At 44.2% G+C, this 8,937-nt stretch overlaps 1 long non-coding RNA gene across 8 annotated transcripts; it reads left to right on the top strand.

Moving 5' to 3' along the window:
- The first annotated feature begins 4,123 nt into the window (after positions 1–4,123).
- On the top strand, positions 4,124–8,387 carry LOC124700842. 8 transcript variants are annotated; one of them, XR_007001851.1, is made up of 6 exons: positions 4,124–5,280; positions 5,595–5,687; positions 5,949–6,688; positions 6,781–6,836; positions 6,992–7,096; positions 8,025–8,387. It is a non-coding gene; the product is annotated as an uncharacterized LOC124700842 (long non-coding RNA). The 8 variants fall into 8 exon arrangements; XR_007001853.1 differs by having other exon boundaries at positions 6,781–6,851; XR_007001857.1 differs by having other exon boundaries at positions 6,777–6,851.
- The last annotated feature ends 550 nt before the right edge of the window (positions 8,388–8,937 follow it).

Here is an 8,937-nt window from a genome sequence, read left to right as displayed (position 1 = left end):
GGACAGTTTTTCCACTCCTAGTGCATGCAATCTATGCTGCCAATCATTTCTGGGAACCCTCTAGACTCGTTGATAGAAAGGAGCCTCCTTGTATCCTCAACAGTTGGCTCCCTACAGTAATGTTGTCCGAACACGGCAATCACGGCTCGGCAAAACTTGTACATGGCCTCAAGGCAGGTGCTCTCACCCATTCGAAGATACTTATCGAATATATCCGCAGCCATTCCATATGAGAACATGCCAATAGCCGCGGAGCATTTTTGGTAGGAGGTGAAGCCTAGTGCACCTGTTGCATCGGGCCTGCATTGGAAGCAGGGGTCGTAGTTTCTGACGCCCCGTAGAATGACCAAGAACAGGTCCCTTGACATCCTGTACCGGCGCCGGAACACTTTTTCCGGGAACACCGGATTGGTGAGGTGGAAGTAGTCCTTATGGAGGCGGGCCTGCCCTGCCACTCTGTTGCGCGGCAATTTTTTCGAGCGCCCCTTCACAGAGCCCCGGTGCTCCGGCCCCGGCTTTGAGGTGAACTCGTGGATCATGGACGCCGCAGTAGTTGCCAATGTCTGCGTCGACTGATCGGACTCCTCGTCGGAAGAGGAGTCAACGACCTCCGCGCGGAACTTCTCCACCATATGCCACATGTCCATCTGCATGGGTACGCACTTTTGATCAATGGTCGCGCACAAATAGCGCCGAAAAAAAGGGAAGAAACCTACCGGCACAATTGACCGAACAGGTCGTGGGCGCGGAAGGGCGGCGGAACCGGCAACGTTTGGCCCCAAAACAGCCAGCAGGTACGCGCCGGAGCCAACCCCGAGTACGATCCTGCTCTCCTGCGCGGTGACAACGGAGCCGACGGCGGCGCTGCGGCGGGACGGCGGCGGGTGGGGTTGGGGTGGTGGCGTCACACTAGGGCAGCAAAGAAGGGGAAAAAGAAGCAAATCGAAGCGGTCGATTTCGCTGCCCCTGACTTGCGGGACCGGATAAGAAATGGAGGACGCTCGCCGAAAAACATGCCAAATACAGAAATCATAGTAGGTCACTGCTTCAAGTACCACACTGAAATATTCATGATGTCCTTTGTACAAATCTTGCAAGGCAAATGGACAATTCTTCCAAGACTAATGCATGCTACCGATGCTTCCGAGCATTCCAGAAAATCCGCAGGCTTTATTTTGTGCCATGATACAAGCTACCTCCTCTTGGGTTGGAGTCTGAAATTAAATTTGGATGGTCGTTGGGACATCACCCCTTCTGTAGTTCGTTGAGAAAAAGCTTCGAATGAAGGAGGTCAGCGTGGTTTACGCGATTGCTCTTTTATCCATGGCGTGCCTTTTTTTTGGTGGACAGTGTAAGCATATCATCTCTGGACTATCACATTCTTCATATTCTCGCAGTCAATCATTATCTCTGAAATAAATCTATTACTCCATGTATATGATGTGGTAATATACTTGCATATTTGGCACTCAAAAGTGACAACTATATAATGTTTGCGCATATATTTATGTCGTCCTGAAAGCCGAAGGATCTATCAAGACGGTCATGCCAACGTGACTACGGTGGAATTATCTTTAGATGAGAGCAAGATTCAATTGAAATTTTGTGTGATTAGGGACTGCAAGACCAAAGGTGAAGCATTGAACAGACATTGTATCTGTTGCCTCACCAAGGCAGAAATACCGTGTTTTCCTTCCCTAAAAATTTGTCAGGCAAATTGCCCACCCATAAAATCAAAATAAGGGTGTGTATTACTGAAACATGTAAAATAGCATATCGTTGTTCAAATAAAATTTTGTGTTCAGTTCGAGTCTAATGTTCTGAGAGTAGTTGCGTCTACCCTAGCTAGTGCTTTTTCACCTTCTTCCTTTTTATTCATCCATATTTTTTTTAAAAAATGAAACCATGTCTAGGAGGAACTAGACACTTTTTGATATAGTAGAAGCGGGACTTGGCGTGAGAATTCCAAAATTCGTCCCTGACAGGAATCGAACTCCGGTCGTTGGGGTGTGCCACTGCGACCCCAACCACAGGGCTAAACCCACGTCGTCCTCATCCATATTTTTTGATATGCGATCAAAATGGCCAAGAAAACAACTTTTTTTTATTCTTGTGTGTTTGAAAGAAGCTAGATCGATTTGTTTGGCCTCTAAGCTCACGAGGTAGCTAGCTTGATTCGATTTGTTTCCAGACTGGCGTGGAGTGTGTGCTTTAGCCTGGCACTACAAAAAAAAAGTTGCCATAGGCGATGAAGTTAGGCGTCGACCGTGGTCGATGATGATCTACCCCGACGATTTTTGCTCTTTCCGTGGTGGATCGCAAAAAAAATCTCGCTTTTGAGGCCATCTAGCGCCACGGATTCGGAAAAACGTCGCACATGGTCGCCCGACACGTGGTAGATGAGTAATTCTTGGGTGCATCGGCCAAGTCAACGCAAATCGAACGATGATGAGCTCGCTGCCAAGAAGAACAAAGGAAGGCCGTATTGAAACATCAGTGCAAAAGAGAAGCCTAGAAAGCAAGTTTGAGGGATAAAATCGATGAAATGGTGAAGCCTAAAGAACATTTTGTGAACAAAACGTTGGAGGAAACAATGGTGATAATGGAGATGAGAAGCAAAGAGAAGCAAGCTAAGTGGGACCTAATGAGGGAAGATGAGAAGTGCTAGGCCGTCCTCTGTGAGAGAAGAGCAAGCGCCGACGAGAAGCGTGCCATGCCTGAACTCATCGTGGAGGTAAACAAGACCATGATGATCGATCCATCCACCATGGATGCCTATATGAGAGAATGGCGGAAGCTCGCGAGGATGGAGATCATGGAAAGAAGAACCTCGTACGGCGGCTACGGCAAGTGGTGGCGGTGGAGGTAGCAACGGTGCTGATGGTGGTGTTGAAGCTCCGGCGATCGCTGGTGATGCTTGATTCTTCATCGATTCGCATCGTGATGACTCTTTTGGTTCACCGAGTACTTATGCGATGTGTGTAGCCGCAGATTGCGTACATTAACAATCAAACATTGCATTTATAGCATAATGCCTGATGTCATCGAAACTTTACAAAACCTTGTGTTACGGTTACTTTGCAGATTTGGAGAGGCTGGTGTAAACTTTTTCGACTGGCCAATCGCATTTTTCCTTGCCCGCAATGTCAGACGGTATAATAGGGTATCGCGCGCGGGACTTTTTCGACTGGGAAATCGCGTTTTTCCTTGCTTGCATCCATGCATATATAGATTGCAGGCAAACAGAGCTTGGCTCTGGTGGTTAGGTCCCTTGTGGTGGAACCAGCCCACCCAAGTTCAAGTCCTAGATTTGACATGGGTGTTTGCATTTACCTGGATTTATTCCAGGATTTAACCGGCGCTATGCTTTCCACTACCTCACGTATATTGATTAGCGGCATTTTTGTGCCGGCACTTCTCCAATCCGCCGCTAATAGCATATTTAGACGGCATATATTAAAATTAATGCCGCTAATTACGCGCAAATTACCGGCAATCTAGTAAAGTGCCGCTAAGCTTGCACTAATACCGGCAGCTAACGAAACTGCCGCAAAAAAATTCGCTAATTAACGGCACTTTCCCGATGTGCCGCAAAAGATCAATCGGTCCGAAGTGTTTCCACACAACTATACAAGGTTTAATACGTTAAAACAATATAGTACTAGGACTAAATTGAAAAGTGCGGTTCCAGAATCTAGACGGTCCCGATCAAATTTTCCCCACGCACCAGAGGGGCGCCGCCGCGACGCGTGCCGGCGGTGGGGCTTCTCCTCGCGCTCCCTGCGCCCGCCTTCGAGGGTTGCGCACTCTCCATCGACGACCTCCTCTCCCGGGCTACACGCGGGACTAGCTCGCCGACGTGCCCACCCGCCTCGCTCGCCTCCTCCATCTCCTCGCGCCATCGAGGACCACTACGCCGCCGCTGTGCTTGCGCTCCGCCTCACGGGGGCGCAGGTTGCCGAATTCGTGCTCCTAGACCAGGAGCTCGTGGCCGCGGCGCCATTCAGTCTCCGTGTGCGACCACCGCGGCAACCCTAGTCGCCACGGTCGTCGGCGCGGCTCCCACGCCTCCGAGCCTCCCGCGCGGCCGCCTCGGCCTCCTACCCTACGTCAAATACGTGGCCCTGCCCTAAATCGCCTCCTGCCCGGCTTCCTCGCGAACGCCGCTTGCCCATGGACCACGCGCCTGCGCACGGTTGCCGGTTGTGGGCACGGTGGTGCTCTGCCTCTGCTCATCGTCGCCTCCCTCACCACATCTCCTCCGCTACTGTCGCCGTGTGATGGTGAATTTCCGCTTCCTCTTCCCCTCTTTTGTTCCAGTTTAGGATGTGTTAATGTGATGTTGTTAAATGAGATCATATGCTGCTGTTAAGTGAATTCATCTGGTGTTGATTGTTTGTTGTTATAACCTACGCTTCCTATTAACAACTCAAACAAATTCCAATTACTATGTTAGTGTTTCAGACAATTCATAGACATCCAATCATATTTTATTTTTTAGGAATAAATATAGTAGTTTAGCTTCAAACCTTGATGATTTGAACTCATACTTAGAGTTTCCATGTATCAATGGGCTTGAGTTTCATGCTTGCATTACCTTTACAGGAGCACATGAGCTGTTACTTCGAAATTTAAAATCTTCTAGTAATACAGAAAACTGGTTGACCTTCTACTTGGTGTTTCTGGAAAAAAAAACTGGTTGACCTTGGTTATGACATCAAGTTCGCATTGTTTATCTTTCAATATACTATACCTGTGCTCACATATTGTGCGTTCTCTACGGGCTGCATTTAACAATCCAGAGCAAGCTGTTGAATATTTGTATACTGTAAGAAACACAGTTTTCGTATTAATTGGTTTTCGTTTTCATGTTTGCTTGGACTTTCTGGAAGCGTATTTTGTTTGTGGAGTACAAAACAAGTATTGATTATGATTAGCAAATTTACTCCAAGGTCTTAGTTTGTAGTAAATGATATTATATTTCTGTAGTTTAGGCTTTCCTCTGCACGGGTTCTGTATTTTTTTTACTTCATATATGCCAACCTCCAGTTCTTGTTCTGGTACAAGTTTCGGAGGAAATGGTTCTACTATTGTTTACTTTGATACCATTATGCAGTGCATGGCTTCTTTGCCGTTTACTCCACTTTATTCTTCTACAACATCAGTTGTTGTTTCAGACTGATAATTCTCGGAGTCCGCAGTGGTGCTAGTGCTTCTGGCGCTGTACCGGTGATCCTGTCGTCATCTGCATGGATGATAGTGCCCAACCTCAAGCTCCAGGTAGGCAACCCGACCCTTCCGCCTCTCCCCTGTGGCTTTCTTCTTCTACACCGACTATAACTCCATTTGTATCTCTTGTGCTTGCTATTCACTTGCGTTGATTGCATAATTCACACACTGTACATGATTATGTAGACAACTTTTGTATGACTTTGTGGTAGATTTTCTACATAAATTAGCATTTACTCCCTCCGTCCCAATTTAATTAACTTGGGGAGGGGAAAAGGTTTCAGAAAAGCAATATTACATTTTAGTCCTAACTAATTGAAAATATTGATAGCGCACTCCTATTGAAAATATTTTCTTCTTCTCAGGTTCTCTTGAACATTTCAGTTGGTGAAATAAAACTAAGCATCCGCAGGTCACTAGTCAAACTAAGTTTCGGTGTCCTCTCCAAGGACCCAAAGGTGCAACTTCTCATCAAGAACATTTCAGTTGGACATCTTTTTTGTATTCTGCTACAAGACATGGTAGCTCTGTTTTTTTATATCTACTTTGGTACCATATAGTTGAGCTGTCCTACCTTATCATCTACTGTTGATTTTCAAGTGACTACGTATTATTTTATCATTCATTCCATTCCCTTTCTAGTTTTTTTTAGTTTAGAAGTGCTTTTTGATACTTCGCTCTGATGCCTTCTTATTAGTGATCTTTTATTGACATTTCAGGCCATGGTCTTCTAATCAATATAAGGAGTGTTATAAAGAATGTATTGGGCGGTTGGCTTTGAATTTGTCTTTATTGGGCCATGCTTGCATTACCTTTACAGGAGCACATGAACTGTTACTTCGAAATTTAAAATCTTCTAGTAATACAGAAAACTGGTTGACCTTCTACTTGGTGTTTCTGGAAAAAAAAACTGGTTGACCTTGGTTATGACATCAAGTTCGCATTGTTTATCTTTCAATATACTATACCTGTGCTCACATATTGTGCGTTCTCTACGGGCTGCATTTAACAATCCAGAGCAAGCTGTTGAATATTTGTATACTGTAAGAAACGCAGTTTTCGTATTAATTGGTTTTCGTTTTCATGTTTGCTTGGACTTTCTGTTGGACATCAAGAACATTTCAGTTGGACATCTTTTTTGTATTCTGCTACAAGACATGGTAGCTCTGTTTTTTTTATATCTACTTTGGTACCATATAGTTGAGCTGTCCTACCTTATCATCTACTGTTGATTTTCAAGTGACTACGCTCCATTCCCTTTCTAGTTTTTTTTAGTTTAGAAGTGCTTTTTGATACTTCGCTCTGATGCCTTCTTATTAGTGATCTTTTATTGACATTTCAGGCCATGGTCTTCTAATCAATATAAGGAGTGTTATAAAGAATGTATTGGGCGGTTGGCTTTGAATTTGTCTTTATTGGGCGATGAGGGTGCCATAGACTGGCAACGAATTGTACGGAGGTATCCAATCCAATCGCCTCAGCCCCATCTCTCTCCTACTACATACGCATCTGACGATTGTTGCTGTTTGTATGTATGTTCCCGGGAGGAAGAGACCTCGTTCGCAGGAGCATACATAGCTTCTTGGCCAAATCAATAGTTACATACTGTCAGTATTCTAAATGTAAAATTAATTTCTTCAGATGTTCGATATACAGTTTACTGAAGAATTTTCTGATGCTTTTATATGATAGGTTACATATTCATTGCATTTGTTGCCAGATTCTTCTTGCTTCCTAAGAATGAGTTTGAAATTTCATGCAGCTGAATCATTGATGCTGCCGCTGCTGGTCTGACAGTCGCTTCGCTGGTGGTGCTGCTGCATCAGTCGTAGCTGCCACTGAGGCTCTCTGCTACTTCTCCTAGAGAGTAAGAACCTCCACCCCCGCTCCTACTTCTCTGAATTGGTTTGTCAATATGTTGTTCGATGATATTCTAGGTTGGAGTATGCTGTGAGATATACATGCTTACAGTTACAGATACTCATGAGTCCCAATATTTTGCTCCAAACTCATTGTTTGCACTGAGTCTGAAATTCTTGAATTAACTAGTTTCAGTTCCTTCGTGGTAAATTTTATCATGAGTCCCAATATTTTGCTCCAAACTCATTGTTTGCACCGAGTCTGAAATTCTTGAACTGGGTAATTATCAGTGGGTCAAGATGATGCATATACCAGAGGTACATATGAAATGCGAGTTCTGAAAGAATTTTACTGCAAGATTGGGACAAACGAACTGACATTGCTGACTGCCACACAGTTATTGGTCATTTGCTAAATTGCTTGACAAATATCAGGAAGTACTCCATTGCTTGACAAATATCAGGAAGTACCGCATCGACCACGTTTTCAATCCCTGTCCTCAAGGTCCTCACAGGACTTTGCCGCTGCTAGGCCGGATTGCTGCTGTAGATCATGGTGTTTCTGATTAGTTTGGTTAGTCCTGGTATCCTCTTCTATTTCGTGCGGCTCGTTGTTATTTGGTAGCTTGGTTAAGTTAGTTGCGATCTAAATTTTCATTAAGTTAGTCCACATGCTCCAGTTTTAATTCTATAATTAGTAAGCTATCAAACGTGTACGGTGCTTGGAACCAAACTGCGGGACATGAGAAGTGTTAGGTCTATTTTTTCTGTCCGATGCTAGCACTAGCAAATGTGAAGTTTGATTGCCTAAATGGAATTTACTGGTTCTGCTTTGTTCATGTAGAGCAACAAATCTCTGAATATTGTTTGCCTATGTGTCTATAATTGGTGTATGCATACTTGCATTATTGGAAGCTTTACTCTGTTTTTTGTCAGGATAAATTACTGGAAGTGCTGCCTGCATCTTCTTTGTGAGGAGCATTATCTTTTTGGTGAGGATCATTGTCTTTTTCCGAGTAGTACAGTTCAGGTCCTGTAAGTTAGATGCTTGGAACTCCATGCACGGGGTTAAAGATCCTGTAATTAGATTCTGTAATTTAGATGCTACATGGAAATTTTCGTTCTAGACCATGTTGACACCATGTTGCTTGCAAATGTTGGTTTCAGACCATGTTGACACAATGTTGCTTGCAAATATTGGTCGCATCATGTAATTTAGATGCCTGGTTGTAAATTTAATGCATGATCATGTCGCTGTGTTGGATCAAAATGCCAAGCAATATGAAAGTACTATGATTATTGCCTTGTTTTGAATTTGGCAGTTTCGAAAAATGCCTGCAAAGAATTAATGGTAGTCCTCAATAGTGCCTACAAACATAATTAACAACATTGTTGAAAACAGCCTCAAAATGTAATAGAAGGCATATTTCAAAAGTGCCGGCAAAAATATTCGAAGGCATCTTCAAAAGTGCCGGCAAAAAGATTCGAAGGCATCTTCAAAAGTGCCGGTAAAAAGATTCAACGGCATCTTTTAAAAATGCCGCTAAAAAGATTTCGCGGCATCTTTAAAAAATGCCGAAAATAGTAACTAGTGGCATTTCTATAAGTGCCTGCAAAAACAACTAATGGCATTTTCTGGAAAGTGCCGGCAAAGATCTACCTCGACTGGAGCAAATACAACACTTTTTTTTCTGCCTCCAAAAACTATTGCCGGCACTTTTGATAGAATTAGCGGCACTTTTAAGTGCCGGCAATCTGGGTACATGTTGTAGTGTTCAGTGGTAGGTGACGTGCCCGTCAACAGCGAGGCGCCAGTGGTGACTTCGTCAACCTCAAGATATGCCGGCTC

The sequence above is a fragment of the Lolium rigidum genome, chromosome 1, assembly GCF_022539505.1.
Source record: "Lolium rigidum isolate FL_2022 chromosome 1, APGP_CSIRO_Lrig_0.1, whole genome shotgun sequence".
Lineage (NCBI taxonomy): Eukaryota > Viridiplantae > Streptophyta > Magnoliopsida > Poales > Poaceae > Lolium > Lolium rigidum.
Note: the sequence above shows the minus strand (reverse complement) of the source record. Positions and strands in the feature narration are given on the sequence as shown.